The following is an 18,479-nucleotide window of genomic DNA, read 5'->3' as shown; positions in this document are numbered from 1 at the left end:
TCCAAATGATGGAAGGGGACACAGAAAAAAAAAACCCAGCATCTCTAGAGATGAAAACAATCACCTTGCACCATTCCAGAGGGGAAGAGAAGAATTTCCTAGCTAAAGATTTATCACCGTCCCTGTCACCTGCTCTAAGGCTGTTGCCTGTTCCAAGCTCAGCGGTTTTGCTCGCTGCTCCACGCAAGGAAGAGAGAACCCACCTTTGGAAACTGCTAACCTTTTCCTGCATGGAAAACCAACCGAACACACTTTGTTTGGGAAAGGCTTGCGCTGGGATTCATAATAAGCCATCGTCGACGTGACAGACCTTGTTATTGACTTGGAGCCAAATCTTGAGGCCCTTGCCTGAAGGATCAGAAGGATTTGACCCCAGGACTGTTATTAGCCTTGACATCACCAGCTCCTGACATGGGATAGTTTTCCAGTGAACTTGCTTGAGAATGTTTAGAAATGTCAAGTGGCCGAGCCACGAGGACACAAGAACGAGAAGGTGTCAAATTCGCCCAATTGAAGGGGAGAATTTCAGTCCTCCCCCTCGCTCTCGTTGGCGATGGCAGCGCTGCTGACAACGTATGTCAGAGTTACGCTGTGCTATCAGACCTCCTCTCAGCCCAGGCATCCTTTGTCAGCGCAGTCCGCCTGTGAGATCCCTGCTAAGCGAGAGCAATGGGATCCCCGCGCAGGCTCAGAGACCTGCAAGAGCACTTTTTCAGCACTGATTCTATTGTGGTGGATGGAGCTTGTACCAAACCCGTTTAAGCAGAGGACACTGTGTAAGCTGGACAGAAGCCTGCAAGTTCTGGTTGTGGTGTGGTAGTGTCACCGAAGGATACCTGGTGTCACGTCGCACCGACTGACAGCTTTGAGGGTGGGGAAGGAGAAGGGCAGAGAAGACGAAAGAAGCCAGATAGCTGTAGGCACCGATGTACCGCTCTTGAGGTGCAGCAATCCCCACACGTTTACTCTCACTTCACAGAGGCAAGACTTCTGTGTTTGAAGTGCAGCGGAGGAATGGCTGTGTGTTAGTTAGAACCTCTGGCCAAACTCCTTCTCCATGCTGGGAACAGCTACTGCACTCTCCCTAATACTTGCAGAACAATTCAGCTCACCAGGGTTTAAACCAAACTTCTCAACAACTTTTTCCATTCTCCATTGTCTTCACTGTGTTCGGTGCTGCCAATTTTCTTTGGGTACATCCACAGCCTGAATTCTACAGTAAATCTTACTGCTGTGCTCATGGACTCAAGCCACCATTCTGGTTGCTGATACTAGTCAAGGTCTAACAGGATCTACCATTCATGCCTCCAAAAGACTTACACCATCAAGATGCCATATCGAGTGATACTCACATTGTTTCATGCAGCTAAAATCAGTTCCACTAACAAAAATGATAATGGATCAGAATCTGTATCGATCATCCATCCACCCCTCTATCTTGCCATCTCACCACAATTTCCGTAATCCTTGAGAGCACCGCTTGTTAGTGTGCTGCAGGAACTCACCCAAAATGCTTTAGGATCCCCAAATTAATCACGGAGGATTCACCTTCCTTTCCATCAGGGGAAACAAAAGCTTGAAATTCAGGGGGAGGGCTGAAATCTACTCGGCTGATTGGCTGGAGGATGCCTTCTCGCCCACACGTCCTGCTCGGTAACATTTCCAAATATTTTTGAGCAAGCTGAAAACAATTGTGTTGGAGGGGCAGAGAGGGTCTGCTAATACCCTATCGGTTTCACATTCTTAGGAGAGTTCCCAGCCCACCGATCTGCCGTCCTATATCAGGCAATGAGCCTTCAGCTGGAAACTTTACCCTGGCTCTACCTATTGTCCAATGTTTTCCTTCCTGCCAGATGATTGGAATCGCACCAGTTGTTAATTTTACACCTGCTGTTTGTGAATATCCCTGGGTGACCTTTCCGACAACAGCTAGCACAGGGGATTTCTCGCCGGAGAGATGCACATACATGCACGCGGGAGCAGATAGAAAGGGAACAGGAAGGGGCCTCCCGATGAATGATGAGGGATTAAAATAGCTCTTGCTGGGGCCATAGTGGGATACTGGACAGCAGGAATGATGAAGCGGATGTTTAAAACAGAGTGAAGTGTTGATCTAAGCAATGAGGGCAAAATAGTGTTATCAGATCCCTTCCTCTTTCCAGCTCCCTCTTTGTGCTCGGTTGGCTGAGCAATGCCACCCCCAGAGCTTCTTACAAAAGAAGAATGTCTCCCTGAGATGCCGAAGCCAAGGTCTGGAAAGTCAAAAACTTTTTCATTTGGGAATCTGAAAGGAATATCTGCCCTATGGTCCCATTCACCTCTTCCTCACCTTGCTGTAACTGACCTTAATGCCATCTCTGGAAGGTATTAATCACCCCAAGAGGGATGTGTCAGTACAGCACGGACAGGAAAAGCCACTGGCTTCACAGTCCTGAATTCTAGCTGGTCTGAGGAAGTCACAGGTGCTCAGATATCACTGTGACCAGCCTTAATACTCAGATTAGGTCAAACAGATCCAGCCCACATTAGAACTGCTGCATTAAGAGCACTCTGGTTATTAAAAATTATTTATGGGGCCAGAGGTGGATCAGAGGAGAAAGTGGCCTTGGGCGGTAGCCAGGTCACCTCGACATTTCCTACGGCAAGCTGGTACTTGGCTGTAGAAAGTGGAGTTAGTCCACGTCTAGGAGCAGGAGATGGCACATTTCCCTCTGAGGGAATACTGAATATTGGATAAATATCTCAGCACAGTGGTGGATGTCTGCTGAGCGGTAGCAGATGTTCGGGGACAGGCAAGCCTGACCCTTGCGGAGGAGAAATCACTGATGTGGGTATCAACACGATTCTGTGTGTACGCTGCTCAGTCACAGGCCTCCATCCGTCCTGGTACAGCAGCGATCAGTGTGCCAAGCAATCCCTCTCCCGGAGATCTCAACTCAGCATAATACACCGTTTTACCAGAGAATGGCTCTGGCTCAAGAACTGATTCTGTTCAGAGATGATAGGGCAAATCTCGCTAAAGCTCCTCTGCCCTCTAACCTGGACAAGCACAACTCACATGGAAAAAACCTTCTCAGATCTGAACCCCAGGTCCAAACCAAGCTGGAAGAGCCTGGGGCAGCAGCCCCCAACTCCTGTAACTTGTCGCAGTAACAGGATGAGGGGGCCCCATGCTGTTCTAGATGCCATCTTGCAAGTGAGGCTCTCATCGCATCTAAGCTAATGATCAGCCCCACCGTGTCTTGTGCAAAACGGGAACTCTGAGAGTTGGCCACTTCCCAAACTGAAGAACAACGTTCTGACAATATAAACTCCCGCTGTAGTTTTTACCCTAGAAGACATTGCTCACATCTTCTCCTGACCAAATGTGGAAGACAGGACTGTTTCTGCAGAAAGCCTGTCCGCAAGCGCCAGGTGAATAATCTCAACAGGCATGTGACATGCCTCTCAGAAGAAAGGATGTCCCTGACTAATCATTTTGCTATGGTGTTCTTGTGGTTCCATCTTCTGAGACTTTCCGGCCAGCAAGCCACCACTTTCTAAATACTCTTGGCCAGAAACTCACTCAAATGCTGCACACGGACAGCTGCAAACAGTATGATGCACCGTGGGCAGCATTGGAAGGGGTCTCTGTGTCACGTATCTCCAAACCCCTGGAAACCAGGGGAACAATAGTTGTTATCCCAAAAAAAAGACCCCTCAGCTAAGTGAAACCCATCTTTGAAGATCAGGGATGGCAGATGAGCTTCTCTCCGCAGCCTCACAGGCATGCTAACAGCCATCTGCATCTCTGGATGCAGTCCTCTCCTTGGCCAACTCAGTTTAAGAAAAGGTTTTGTTTTTCTTGGGCTGGTTTTGTTTACAGCTGCTTGACCGAGGCAGAGAGTTCACCAGCAGCTGAATGCAACCCAGGCTCTCTCAAGTGTAAGTTCTCCAGTGAAACATCTGGTTACAAGACAAGGTCAAACAGGCCTGAAATGGGAGAGGGCCACTGGCTCTCTCCACAGAGATGCAGCCAGCTGGGAAAAGAACAGGCTTTTCTGGGTATGTTTGAGCATTTGGCTGGGAAAAGGAAAAAGCAAAAGAGAGAAAGAAACAGATACTGCAAAAAAGCCAGGGATCAAGAGGCTGGTTCTTTTATTGGTTAAAAATCAAGACCACCCTAGTTGCCAGATGAATTGCTGAGTCCTATTTAGCAGGAATTCTAGTTGTTCCCAAATAAACAGAAGGTCTCTTCAAATCCCTCATTTATACGTATTTACCAGTGTATACATATGAATTTCTCTGTTGCCCACTATCCTGGAATTACCTCAGATACACATCTCAGGCAGAAGACCTTCTTCCCACTCTGTTCGTTCTATTATTTACCTCTCACGATTGCACTAGAGCTGGAAGGATAAAGACAGACCTGACCTGCAGCACACTGCAAACCTTGATGTCCTAAATTCCTTAGGACAAGGATCACCCAGTTGCTCTGTGTTTGTACAGCACCTAGCATCACTGGTGCCCAAGTCAATGTCTGGTTGCAATAACGACACAAAGAACAACATTGTTCTTGAACGGCGCGAGGGCTGCTGAGAACCAAAGAAACCATTCAGGAAGCCTAAAGAATTAATCTTTCCACACAGCCCTAGGGAATGTTAGCAGCAATCTAACATTTAAGATTTCCTTGTTTTTAAAAAAAAGCCTCATTCCTCTGGACAAGAATCAGGAAAACCCTCATGTGAACCGAATGACCAACCAAGCACACAGAACACCTACCAAGAGAGAAAGCTTATCACGGAGACACAGCGGGAACTGTTTGGTGAACTGGGATTGATTCACAGACTACCAAAAAATAGCAGAAAAGACTAAATTCACATTGTGGCGTTTCTACAGCATAAGCTGACCAGTCGTAATAACATTAATCCTTAGTACATGATTTTCAGAGAGAAACAGGTGAAGAATAATTGTCTGAGCATGGGACCAAGCATTATTCTGAGCTCCGATGCTTCCTCCTTTAGGGACCTTAACTAAATCTCTCAACCTTTCTGTGCTTGACCATCCTTCTCTAAAAGGATAAGGACAATAGCAGCCACTCACCTACTTCACCGGGTAATGAATGATTCAGATAGCTCTCATCGACCTCTTCAAGTCCTATACACAATATCCGATGTGTCATGCAGCCGTTCGCATCAGCCAGAAAGCTATCGTCTCTTAATGGGACTGAGTTTCAAGGGTGATGGACAGGGCAAAGCCTGTGGAAGAACCTGACCTCTGAAACTTTTTCCTCTGGCATCTCTGTCCAAGCTGGGACTGGTTTGCAGAAGGATCCGCTTTCCTGTGGAGGGAGGTAGGGAGGGAGGGGGGACAGCTTGCGCTGAGTGTGTGACTGCCATTGCACCAGGTCGTGCTGGAATCCGGACGTCAGGGGCAGAAGCATCTTTTGAGGCACAGCACATCAGCTGCTGCCTTCATGCACCAGAAATAAAGGACTCCAAATCCAAATCTGGAAGCCAACCAAAATACCAGAAGACCGTCGTGCTTCTCATGTGCATAATCTGATGCCTAATTTGCGTGCACCGCTTGTGTATCTTAATCCTAGCTTTCCAGAGGATGCTGTCCCATCCCTGATCCCATCAGCAGATGGACTACATCTGCCCAAATGAAAGACACAGTTTCACCCTGCTCAGATTTTTCCCACCAAACTGCTGGATACAGCTGTCATCCAGGCCCCTGCCTCATGCAGTCTTTGGTCTGAATGCAGAGAGTCTCTTTCACAAGCTCGTTACCATTTCAGTCGCCCTTCAGGCTGCCTGGACATGAGCAAGCTCTGATCTGGAGCCACTGTGATCCGATGAACACAATCAGCACTTCCGAGGACATAGTACTGGGTAATGTTTGCCTGGCTTGGAGCACAGATCCTGGGCAAAACCCCACACAGACTAGCCAGTTATTAATAACAGACTATAAGGGGCACATCTGGATTGGGACTTTACTCAGACATGTTTGGGAGTGCAAATGCAAGCCATTGCTTACTTGAACACAAACCTCACCTTCAAAAACTTCTTTGCAAAAAAGCAAACCACGTGACTTTGCAATTTTCCGCACCCCTCGTCCTCTAGGTAGGATCCAACGAAAAGAGATGTTTGTTCTGACCCTCTGGTATCTGCAAATAGTACTGGAGGGATAAAATGGAACCTGGTCCCATGCTTTTCCCAGAAGATCTGGGGGACAACCCAAGACACGTATTCCATCCCCTAAATAACAATCAATAACAAGAACACAAGAATCACACCCTTATTCCTGAATTAGTGCCTGCCAAAACTGAGCCAGTGGCATTAGGAAAAGGTGTATTTGCAAGCCCGCAGACTTAGGTTTACTAGGAGAAACTGAATAATTTAAGGGTAGGTAAATCCAATTTAGAGCACTAAGTACACACATGTTGGAACCCATCGTAGAAAACGGGCTTGAGAAGCAACATAGTAAAATGTTGATTCATCCTCATCCCTTTCCTTCTCTTCTGTCTTGTGTCTCACAACGGGGAAGAGTCCCTCTAGAAAATCTCATCTTGTGTCTTTCAGTTGTGATAAAATAACCTTCCAGCTGCCTACCCCAAACCTACGTGTGAGTGCATTAAGAGCGGAGTTTTGTCATAACATAAAGGGTCAAATACTTCCCCTCTCCCTCTATTTATTTACCTCCTGGTCTGGGGATTCAGGTCATTCCCATCCTCTCCTGGGCAATAGGGCTTCTTTGCTTGTTGAAGTGGTACCAAAGTAGCCAGCAAAGTTTGGAGACACTTCCCTCCTCTCTGCTGCCAGGAGGAAGTGAACCGCACCGACTGAGAAACTGTCCAGGACTTGGGCATTTTTCTTCTTCCTTTAAGCAGAAGTGTTTTGATTACACTTGTAAAACCAGTCATTTTGTCTGACACTCCTTAACTTTATTTTTGTTACTTGAAACATCCTTTCCTACATAACATTCACTACACCTATCCAGAACCTGCTGCCTCCCTGTACCCCAGCAACAGAGACACTCCTGTGCAGTCGGATCTGGTATGGGCTGGGGAGCAGCAATGAACCCACCCACTTCTCTGCAAAGAGCTCCTGCTGCCCTCTGGTCCTGGGAGGTGACGTCCTCCAGCACTGCATCCCAGCTGGGATGGGTCCCCGCACCACTCCCCGGGGCTCTCAGTTAGGAAGACCCATCCCCGAGCCCCTGAGCTGAAAAGTGGGAGTCCTGTGGGTGCACCTCCACCGCCTCCCCGTACCAAGGGTTTAAGGGTGCTGACTGAAAACATCTGCTGCGGCTGGGCGGCTGTCCAAGCACGGTGAATGCAAGCTCAGTGGCACTTCCATGGGCTAGGATCGCGCTCCCGGATGGCAGTGTAGCCGATCCTTAGATTGCACTGGGCAAAATCCTGAACCGGGGAAACGGTCCTTAAAGCTTGTTCCCTCTCTAGTTATTCACAGCAGGGATAAGTAAGGCCTCATCTATAATCACCTAAAAACATCACATGATTCGTGCTCTCACAGTACAACAGCTGAGCACGCTGCAGGATACACAGCAACATACATTGGTGATGCACCATTACACACTTTCCCATTGCAAGCCCTGTTGAAATGCTGCCATCAAATTATTTCAACCGATCAAAGTAGGAAAAAAATAGAATATTAAAACCCCAGATAACAAATTAATAAGAATAAAAGCATGTAGGTGAGAATTAAGAAGGCATTAACATTCTGATGGCATCTGCTGCCTAAATTAAACTACAGGGAAAAAAAATGAGTTCAGCTGACGCTCAGGATCAGGACAAATAGTTCTCAAATGGAAATTACAGTTTTGAAAATTATGCACCAAAAAAGGATCCAATTTAGGACATTTCTGATTTGTGAAGTTCTTTCTCCAGGTGGGGCTCTCAGGCTTGACTGGAGGGCTGGCAACATGATTGGCAAGATGCTGGAGTTGCTCAGTTCCTGCATCCCTCAGCAGACCAAACTGGCCCATAGCCGAGCGGGGCCAGTGTCTTGTCACCTCTCCGGTCCCTCTGGGGCTCTGTCCCCTTTTGGAATTGGACCTTACGGATATGGTGTGTAAAGCGTGTTTCATTCATGCAGACACCAACACGGAAAAGGAGGAGGAATTAGGCCTGGATTTTCAAAGGAGGTCAGTGTTAAATTGTGCGGATAACTGCATCCGTAATTTACATGAGCAGTTACTGTGACAACTAATAGTGAACGTCATAAGTGGCCAGTTGAGCGTGTAATGACCTGAGTTATATGCACCATCATGTCTCTTTGGCACACCAAATTAAGTGTGCACACACATTTTGCATGCCCCAAAGGACTCCTACCTCAGCAAAGAGCCTTAATTTCACAGCACAAGCCTGATCTCAGCAGCCTAGCACAGCACAGTTTATGCAATGCAAAGAGCTGGCACAAACTCCATGGCCCAGGTCGGAATGGATCCTCAGACAGCTAATTAATTTTTACTGCTCCTTTGTGAACTGTAAATTACCCTTCATTTCCTAGATTTCTGTCCCATTTTTCGCCCGCCGTTCTCTAGTGAAGCAGTAAAAAGGGAAAAGTGCCAATAATGGGCTCTCGTTGTGATAAAAGCAGCCACGACTCACTCGCACTTTGAACAATGCTCTGCTCACGACCAGAATACAAAGGCAACTGGGTTTCAAGAAACTGTCCAGAAATAATGACTTTTCCTGGAGATGGGAGGATACGAGGAATATTTTAAAAAAAGAGGGGCAGGGGGAAGTGTCTGGTTTTGCAGGACAAACACAACCAAGTTCCTCTCTTGCGGAGGGTTAAAACCAAGATAAATAATCTTCAGTTAGAGCCCAGTTCGTCAGTACTGCCTGCACAAGAGCAGAGGGAAACTGCTTACAACGCTGAACCGCTAGCAGCCTCCCCTTCTCACTCAGAGAGGAAAGCAGAGCCTCTCTCCGAGAAAGAGTGACCTTCAGACCACACACACACCAGTCTTTAGAGAGCAGCCCCTGAGCAAATGGTGCTGGAGCAAGGATGGGCGGCTTTTTGTCAATACTGCCGTGACCCTGTTCAAAGACTAAAGCTGCTGATTCTGTTGAATCCAGATAGCAACACTCTGCCAAGGAAAGACCTACTAGTATACACAAACCTGCCAAGTCGTGGTTCCGGCGTATGTTCTTTGCTGATGCCACCGTTATCCAAACCTGCTACCTTCAGTCACACACCTATCGGAGGCAGAAGCAGCTGTAGGGAAGAGATCATAACACACCTGAGATGAACTTTGCACGGGCTCTGCTGAAATTCAGGACAGCTTCAGCATGGTGAGAATCACTTCACCCTTGTGTCAGGACACCAGTATTTGCATTAATTCTGTGAATAACAAAAAGGTATTACTGGAATTTTCACGTGGTTGCATCTACCAAATGCCCCTTGAAAGGCCACAGCCGCAAGAACATATGGAAGATCTGCTGGTCCATGCTGTTGGGATGCTGCAGAAACGAGGGCACGCATTGCTGGGGTGCCTTTATGGGGCCTTCAGCATATTAGATACTTATATTGCAAAACACCACATTCCTCAGCTCTGACGGAGCCTCTTTTATCTCAGCTGCAGATTCCCGAGTCGAAATCGCTGCCAGATGACTGTGCACAGTGAGTTAATGGCCACAAAACCTGAGCTTCTCTTGCCTCAAGTCATTTACCCATAGCATCAATGACGTTATCATGTTCAGCCCATATTTACTACAGCTACAAACTGATTCAGAGAAACCTGGAGTACAGGATTAATCATTACTCTTGGGATGTTGAAAATGGATACCAGAACGGACTTCCAAATTAGGTATCTAAAAGTCCTGCATCTCCCAGGAGAGCCCCATTACATCTCCCTACTCGTTCTAATGGAATCTATAGTATGTGAGCACGGCTTTGCCTCCCACAAGCCCTCCCTGCATAATTAGCCCCAGCTCAGATTGCTGCTTTCTGTAATGGCTGGAGAACCACTTTCGTCAGGCTACTGAGATGTAAAGAGGAAATGTTTATTGCAAAATGCAAGTCAACCACAGCTAGTGGGTCTGGGCCATGGTGGAGGGATACAGAAATGGCTTCTTCTTTTTTTTGCCTCAGAAATAGAACTCACTAAAAATAGCAGTTCCTCAGGAACAAGACTGCCTGAAAATAGCTGTTTCTCAGGAGCAGGGCTGGCTGCTTCTGAAAGAAGTAGCTATTAATGTATAATTGTCCCTGAGGCTGGTTTCTGAGAAAATGCTGTACATACAGAGGGCTGTAAAGAGATACGTTCACAGGCAGGAAACACAGGCACCCCTCTCTTGTCAGAGGTCCTGTAAACTCCACGCAAGTGCAGTTGGTTCACTAATCTTAGGCACACTTAGATCCATCGCAGCACTGGGAGGTATTTTCCTCTGTACTGGTTAAAGCAGCACTCTGGGATGCTCTTGTTATCTAGACCAGTAAATGACAAAGCCTCCATCAGCTCTAACCAAACCTACGCTGGGTTCTTCTCCCAGGATCGAGAACGCCTTGCAAGCTAGAGCCAGCTCTGAAACTCCAGCACTCTCTTTCCACAAAAGATCCAAGAACTTTGTTGAATTGTAGGTTCTGCAATCTACTTCCAATTTCCTGCTCTACTCAGCAGTTAGAGTTTTCTCAAGCAGGTGCTACAGAGCAATAAATCTTCTGAAGAATGGCCCTACATTTCTCCCACTGGGGTGTTGCCTTATAATAAGGAAAGACAAATTGCCTGGGAGACTGGTTGATTGGTTGGTTATTCCCTAAAATGTCTCACTCATCCCTCTCGTATCACCATGGGTTCTTTTTCCTTCCCAGCACAGCCAGCCAATATCTGCACAGAGGCCATTCTCCTCCTCTTCTTCTCCCCTTAAGGAAAACTCCAGCTGCCAAAAGAGGCAGAGATTATAAAAGGTCCAGAAAAGGCAAATTTTGCAAAGCAGCAGCTTTAAGGAAACAGTAGTGCAGATGAAGTACAGGGGGCTCTGACTGATTGCTGCCATCATTTCAATCCCACACCACCAGTGCCAGAAACCATAGTAGCCTCTGCTGAGAGCATCCTTCGATCCCAAAGGCTGGGTAGGACTGGGCTGTGTCATCACTGGATGGAAATCTATAGACTGCTTCTTCCAGGCTCGCTTTAAGTGCTTCTTCAAGTCGTCCCCTCTGTTCACCAGTGATCTGACGCTTCAGCCTTCCGTAACAGCAGAAGCAGCTTTCTGGAGGAAGCGTAAGGCTGGAGTTCTAGCCACTGAGTAGCCCAAGGCAGGTCTTTTAGCTCATGAAGTTACTCTCTTTTTTTCCTGACCAAATTCCAGCAAAAGAAATGGCACTCTGCTTGCAATTACAGCAGGTTGCAACTTTCATTGTGGAAACTACCTTTAGTTCTGTGGGTAGGGTTACACTGCAGTGTGCAACAAAGACAGACATTCCCAGACTTCATTTTAACCTCGTTTGCTTAGGAGGGAGTACCAGAGAAGCTGCAGCCAGACCGATTTCACATACTCACAGCTGTGGGAAACTTGTAAAACACAAAATATATGGTGCCAGAACTCCGGTGCCTGACCTGGCCAGGCGAAACTAGAGCAGGTATACATACCCCTGCCACACAGCCATGACATCTGACCACGCTGTTAACTGATCTTTCCCTTCCCATTACTAAGTGGTATTCTTATATAATCCAAACTGCATTGATAAAGGGAAAGATCTATAATATACAGATATATACACATACTCCTTGCTTTTTTATTTTGTTAAAGTTTTGAAAAACGCCTTGGGACCCTCAAATCAAATCGCCCATGAAAGACAGAGTGCTTGGCAACATTTCTGTTTGATAGCAGCAGGGTGAGGATTTTTTGCAGCTCAGATCGGTTTGATTAAACAAGCATTTTGTTGCAGCCGTCACACAGTGCTCATTAAAAAATATTCTACATTTGTGTAGCATTTATCATCCAAGAATCTCATCATGTTTTACAAAATATAATTAATTAAACTTTACAACTCCCTCAGAGAGGGATAAGGAAAATGGAGAGTTGCCTTAATCCATCACTGAACTGCAGCAGACACTGGGTTAGAGGAAAGCAGCTGTTCAACAGCATGCAGCAGCACTAGGACAAGATGAGAAGATCTCCAGGCAAAGTCACCCAGGGAATGTACTACACACCTCGCGTTTGCCTGAATCGTGCACTTCCACTAGAGGTTAAATCCCAATTCTTGCAGGAAAGAGGGTGATTTTTCTCCCTTGCCCCACACCCCAGGTTTATATCTGAGGCACCCGGCAGTACAGCATGCCTTTTCTCTCCAAGAAGTATTCCATCTATTAAATCCCCAGCACTGCTAAAGACCAGGGGCAGCCACAACCCTGACCAGAACCGAGGCAGGCAGAAGATAGAAAGCCATACAGCCACAGATTGCATCTCACAGTACTGGAATGCTGCGCAAGCTGGTGCTTAAAGTGGAGGGAGGGTAAAGTCCCCTTAATCCCTCGCTTACTTCCCTCTCCCCTCCCCATCGGTAAATCCACACCTGTTAAAGGTCACCCTGAAATGAAATACATTTGAACACCTCCTGCTTCAGCTTGGCTCCCCTGTCCCAGTCCCCTGCGGTCCCTCCCAGTTCACGCTGCAGAGCAGGAGAGGGAAGGGGGGTGCCCATGTGCCCTGCCTGAATGTCAGTCGCATGGCTGAAATCCCACCCGACTCTTAGCTGATCTTTAGAGAGGAATCTCTTTCTCACCCTGGCTTTAAGCTCCTTTCTTGCCGAGCATATAGGATAACATGGCCGCTGGGCAAGCCTGATTAGACAGATCTGTTATGCCACTTTCACTACCTTGCAAAAAGCTAGAATTTGAACTGGTGCAAGTTGAGGAGGGGGTGCAAAGCATCGCTCATTTGTGTGTGAAGTACGACAACAAAAACACAGAGATACGTGCGGGGGGCAAATGATGCAAAGAAACACGTGTGCATCCACGCTGCACCACAGAGAAGCACTGCGAAAAGGGAGAACAGATGGAGGAGCGGGTATCTTACCAACTCACTCAGCAACTAAGCAAACCCAGCCGCGAATCCTGTACCGGTGACTGCATCTATTGATTGGAGAAAGAGGCATGGTCTAACTCTCTGGATGTGCAAGTACCAAACTGGAAAGCCTGGGCTACATATGTAGTGAGAGACAATTTGCTATTGGGGGCTGAGCTGTGGATCTCCTGTTGCAGCCCTACAAACCTCCTGATTCCTTTGTGTCTCCTAAGAAGATGCTTAGCTCACCCAGCAGTAAAAAAAATAAGAATGAGGTCTAAATGAAACAGTAGTGATTCTTGGCTCCTAAGCACTTACTTCAGTCTGATGTCTTCTCGCTACCACAGGTTAAGCGACTGCAGCCATCAGGAAGAGAATCCCTGGGATACAAGCCCTTCCAGAAGCGCTCAGTGGGGAGATGCCCTGGGTTGCTGGAGACTGGCTGTGGTCTCAGACCTGCAGGAAGCAACATCAATGGGCACCACAGGGCTGTGGAAGTGATAACGTCCCAAACCCACCAGTGCCTTTGGTCTGAATTAGACCCGTGCCAGCAACTGAGCTTCTTCCAAGATACAAGCCCAGAGGGAAAATAGTCATTGACTTCCTTGAGGGAAGGTCAGATAGACAATTTCCACTCCAGGCTGTGCAAGTGCTGAGTATTTTCATCAGACGTAAATGTTGGAAGAGAGGAAAAGTACAAGGATTGTGCTAGAGTAACTGACAGTGGATTCAAAGATGGTAACAAGGTGATTTTTTTAAGCCTCTGTCACACTAATTAGTCTCCAAATCCTCCCCCGATAATATGAGGCCCATTTGTACAACCCTGCTGCTGGGCCACTCACACTTCACCAAATGGACACATCGGTAAGACGGGATTCATCACACAAATCTTCCCCCATGCTAATGAATGCAGATCTGCTTGCACAGATGGAAGATGTATTCAGCCCTGCCCTTCTGGATTGATACCACCGTGGTTTTCCAGTGGGTACATGTCTTCTTTTTAGCATGAAGAAACTGTTTTTTACTGGTCCCTGGTTTTATTTTCATGTTTGTCTATGGGAAGCAGGCAGTCTCAGATACAGCTGTCGCTGCAGCAGATTTATCTTAGCGAAAATTCCTGCTTTGGTTTTGGAAGTGGTTTAATTAACGTAAATTATTTTACTACACTTTACTACTGATAGCATGTAATTATCTCCCCACAGGTATATATTTAGCTAACCAGCAGGCAGATCAAAGACCTACAAAATAAGGTACTTTTGCAACTGACACTAGCTACAAGCAAAGGCCAGCGGGATGGGATAAAAGGAGGCGGGAGGAATTCCCCCTCCCCAGTCCTAAACACAGGGCTCAAGTTTCCCCACTTGAAAAGATAATCATAATATTAACTTACACATTCTATCAGAGGAGCACGAAGATGCATCGATACCCAAGTGCTGTGAAAGAGAAAAGAACTATGCACATGCTAAACTATTAAACATTGGTAAGCGATTTTGTAAAGTGTTTTGAGGTTGAATAAGGAAAATGGCTCTGGAATAACCCAGAGCAAGCAATCTGCTTACAATCATAGGTTAATTCTCTCAACTGCTTTTGCTGGGTCAATCCCTAGGTATTATTATATATGCAAGGCAATTCACCATTTTCCTGAGGAAGTCTGGCCATGGAAGAGATTCCAAACTCCACACCCCTTTCTCATCCTATTCAACTCGGGAGTCTGGATTCCACTGCAAGCACATTTTTAGAGGAATGAGGTTGAGACCTACGCTGAGCACCTCTCACCACATCAAACTGTTCATACAATTAAAAACTAATAGATCGGGTCAAGCCCATAACTTTTCTCCAAATTACTGGTTGATAAAACATGCATCTCTCCATTGAGCTTCTGGAAGTGCTGGCAGCCCATGATTTCTCTTTCTCCTTGATGGCTGCAGCCGCTTAACCTGTGCTGGTGGGAAGACACCAGATTGAAATAAGTGTTTAGAAGCCAAGAAGCATCCTATGCCAAACCACATGTTTCAGAACCTTATCTGTCCACTTGGGTAGGTTTGATCCTTTATTAAAAGCACTGGGTGCTTTGTCATCAGTTTCAGTGGGCGCAGGATCAGGTAGGTAAATCCTTGTCTCTTGACCTTCTCGAAGGCCACTCTGTGCTACTTTACACACCTATGGGCAGTGTGTCTGCATATTACTGTAGCATCACTGACCACCAGGCCCAGGTGAGACCATGAGTTTCCAAAGGGTGGCACAGAGAATGAAAAAAATTATCCCAGCTGCCAAGATCTTACAGTCTGAGGGAGGTTGTGTTATGCTTTTTACTTCTCCTTTTCAGCAACTTTAATGAAGAGAGTTACTTAACTTTTCAGGCCACAACTGAATCTTTGGTCTGAAAGCTGCAAATATTATGTGTTACGGTTGCTACCAGAAAAAGGAAACCTCTTTCGTATCTACTGACGTCCTTTGCAAAATACTCTGGGTTTTTTGAATGATGTACTCCCTATTATTTCCATGCCATTACTTATAAACTTCACAGCATTTTCTAGAGGGGTCTTCAGTAAGATGAAAACCTCAGGGCAACACTCCATTAGGCTTTTATTTTTATAGGTTGGGTTAAACCTTCTTGAAACTGGTAAGTTTAACAGCATTCCTTTATTTCGGGTAGCTGAAGGAGACATTAAGTCTACTTCCACCCACAATGCAAGATTGCTCAAGTACCTGAAGGCTCTGGGAGGACAGTTTTGGGTAGGGTATTAAAAGGAAAGAAGGTTATGTGTGGATGGACAATACAGTTCAGGTGGAGGAGGAGAGAGAAAGACAGCATATTGAAACAGGCAGGGAACGGAAACTTCAAACAGCCTGAACAATCATTGATATAAAACCTGGACTGAATACAAGAAACAGGGATTTGGGGTCGCATTGCTGCCCGGAGCAATAAACAAGGAAACTGGCTCTCAACTGCGTGATTTCTTCTGTGCTCAGGAAAGGAGGGCTGCGAGCATTCTTGTAAGCAAACAGAAATACATCAGACTTACCTTCCTTCACCACTCCTCCTCCAATCTGGATCAACCAACAAGACCCTGAATTTTGGCCGGCACCACAGGTCAAAGGGAGGAAACGTGTGCTGCCAAACCCCCCGCACATCCGTACCGTTTAACGCTTCCTGCCTGGTTCAGGATTAAGATGGCATAAAGACAACAGCACTGCTCCTCTCTTACTCTACCAGAGCAGCTCAGGCCAAAGTTTAGGTCACTCCTGTCCCTAATTGCACTGGAGATGTATCCTTGTTATGGACGTCCATTCCTACCCTAACAAACCAAATCTCCTCAGATCCTCCCATAAGCAGTTCGAGCAACTCTATGTGCTCTTCTGCTCTGCAGGGAACTTCTTAAAATGAGGCACCCGCCATTGGCTTTTTTTCCTGTAGGTGAGTTAATCTGCCTTCTATGAGTAATCCTATTTAAAACAATAGGTTGCCTTGCAAGAATGAGGGAAGCAAGTTTGAAGCATGCTTTTACGCAAGTGCTGTAAAAAGGCCACATAGTAGTTCATCAGGGGACACTTCAGCAATAAAATGACAGTTGCCGGTAAAGTCCAATAATAAAATAAAGGCTAATTTAATAAGAGGATTTTTAACCCATTTAACAGTGACTAAACTTGGAACCCTTTCTTCAAGTGCTCAGGCACACTGTAGTTTCCTAATCCTACTTTCCGTTAAGTAAAAGAAAAAAAACAGGCAACAATCTATTCCTTCCGCTTTTATTTTCATGTTATGGGAGAGCACTATTCAATGTAAATAAATTAATTTCAGTAAAATAGAGGCTGAAGCTAGACATGTAGACCAGCCTCTGAGTAAGATGCATTACAGAGTACCATATCTCTTGAGACAACAGAGGTCCCACGCCTTAACATATTTAATACCAGATAACACAAACGCTACAGATTATAACACAAGAATCCTGCAGTGGCAGGAGGAAGGTATGTGGAATAAGGCTCTGCGACCTAAGAGGAGTAAAAGCTGCGGAGATTAGTAGTTCAGTGTTTATGTAGGAGCCCTGTCGGCCCCCTTCAGCGTCCTTAATTTAGTCTTCATCATCTCTGATCCGTTCTAACAGTCCTCTGTGGGACAGAGATTTAATATCTCGGAAATCTGGGGTCCTGGCTGTCAGAAACAGCGGTGCAGGGCTGCTCCCTCTTTACTGCTGTATCACGTTGCTTTCCAGATTCAGCACAATAAACAACAACAAAACCTGACACTATTTTATGAACCTGAATGATTCGATTTAAAACCTCTAGAGGTCAGGCTAATGGAGAGCATCGTTCCAGCAGATGTGCTCTGCTAAGTGCCAGTGACACCTGCTGGAGTCCTCTTCCCCAGAACCCACCCGTGTCCCACCACGGCCAGCCCTGCAGGTGTTTTACCTGCCCAGGGTGGTCCTTCTGGGGGGCTGCGTGCACTAGATCCCCCAGAAAGACACGTGGGCAAGCCGAAATAAATCTGGGTGGCTCTTTCTTATTGCAGGAAGGCAAAAGCAGTCTTCATCTGCACATCCTCATACGTTACCTCTTCCACCACTTGGTTATGCCCGTTTACTTCCACCATATACCGAGGCCCAGCCTCTCCTTTGGCCTTTGACATCCTCGCAGAGGAGCTGTAGTAAAACGCAGCATATTCCCACAGGGAAAAGTCCTGAGTGGGCACCGAAAAGGGACCACACAATACATTATTCATCTGTCACCTAATCCCTGTGAAAAATACAGTCTAACATTCCTCCTCTCGCCTTGAAGCCACCTAAGAAGACTGCAGGAGAGGGCAGCAGACCCCTGGAAGCGGTCTGAGAAGCCCTCACTTCTAACATAACATATATGATCACAAATTTAAATGCATGTTGCAGTATATACTCTCCGTGAATACACATTTACAGTGTTAAGAGTTGCAACTTCTTCATTTGTGGGACATCAGCAGCCCCCAAAAGCCTGTCGATGAAGTCTTGTGATGACGCTGATGAAGACTTGTGAATTTTTCTCTCTCTGCTATTTTCTCACAAGCTGCAGCGCTGGCAAGCGCTGGCACCCGACACCCCACAACGTACGACGGGGACGGTGCAAGGTGCTGGCCTGCCCTGGGACATCGAGGGACACCCTGCACGAGTCGTCCAGCATCGCTGGGCCAGCGTCCCCTGAGAAGGGGCCCGGTCGCTGAGGAGACCTGCTGGAGCGGGACAAGGAGGGAAAACCCCTCAGGGTGCCCCCAGCCCCATGACAGGGCTCCACACACACAGGCCTCAACGCAATGCCTGTGGCAACTGGGGCAGCGTGTGCAGGCCCCACTGGGGAGCCGACCGCCCTGGTGAGGAGATGGGACGGGGACCAAACGACACCGCGGCCAACACCTCCTCAGCGGGCCCGTCCTGAGGGGAGCCGCGCGACCCGCCCAACATGGCGCCAGCCCTTCGCCACCCGCCCC

General features: G+C 46.9%; 1 long non-coding RNA gene across 1 annotated transcript; it reads right to left on the bottom strand.

Moving 5' to 3' along the window:
* Positions 1-9,257: 9,257 nt before the first annotated feature.
* Positions 9,258-18,458, bottom strand: LOC142089210 (uncharacterized). The gene is made up of 3 exons (XR_012676128.1): positions 17,577-18,458; positions 13,340-13,477; positions 9,258-9,353 (listed from the first exon to the last, which is right to left on the bottom strand). It is a non-coding gene; the product is annotated as an uncharacterized LOC142089210 (long non-coding RNA).
* Between the last annotated feature and the right edge of the window lie 21 nt (positions 18,459-18,479).

The sequence above is a fragment of the Calonectris borealis genome, chromosome 16, assembly GCF_964195595.1.
Source record: "Calonectris borealis chromosome 16, bCalBor7.hap1.2, whole genome shotgun sequence".
In the NCBI taxonomy this organism is placed as follows: domain Eukaryota; kingdom Metazoa; phylum Chordata; class Aves; order Procellariiformes; family Procellariidae; genus Calonectris; species Calonectris borealis.
Note: the sequence above shows the minus strand (reverse complement) of the source record. Positions and strands in the feature narration are given on the sequence as shown.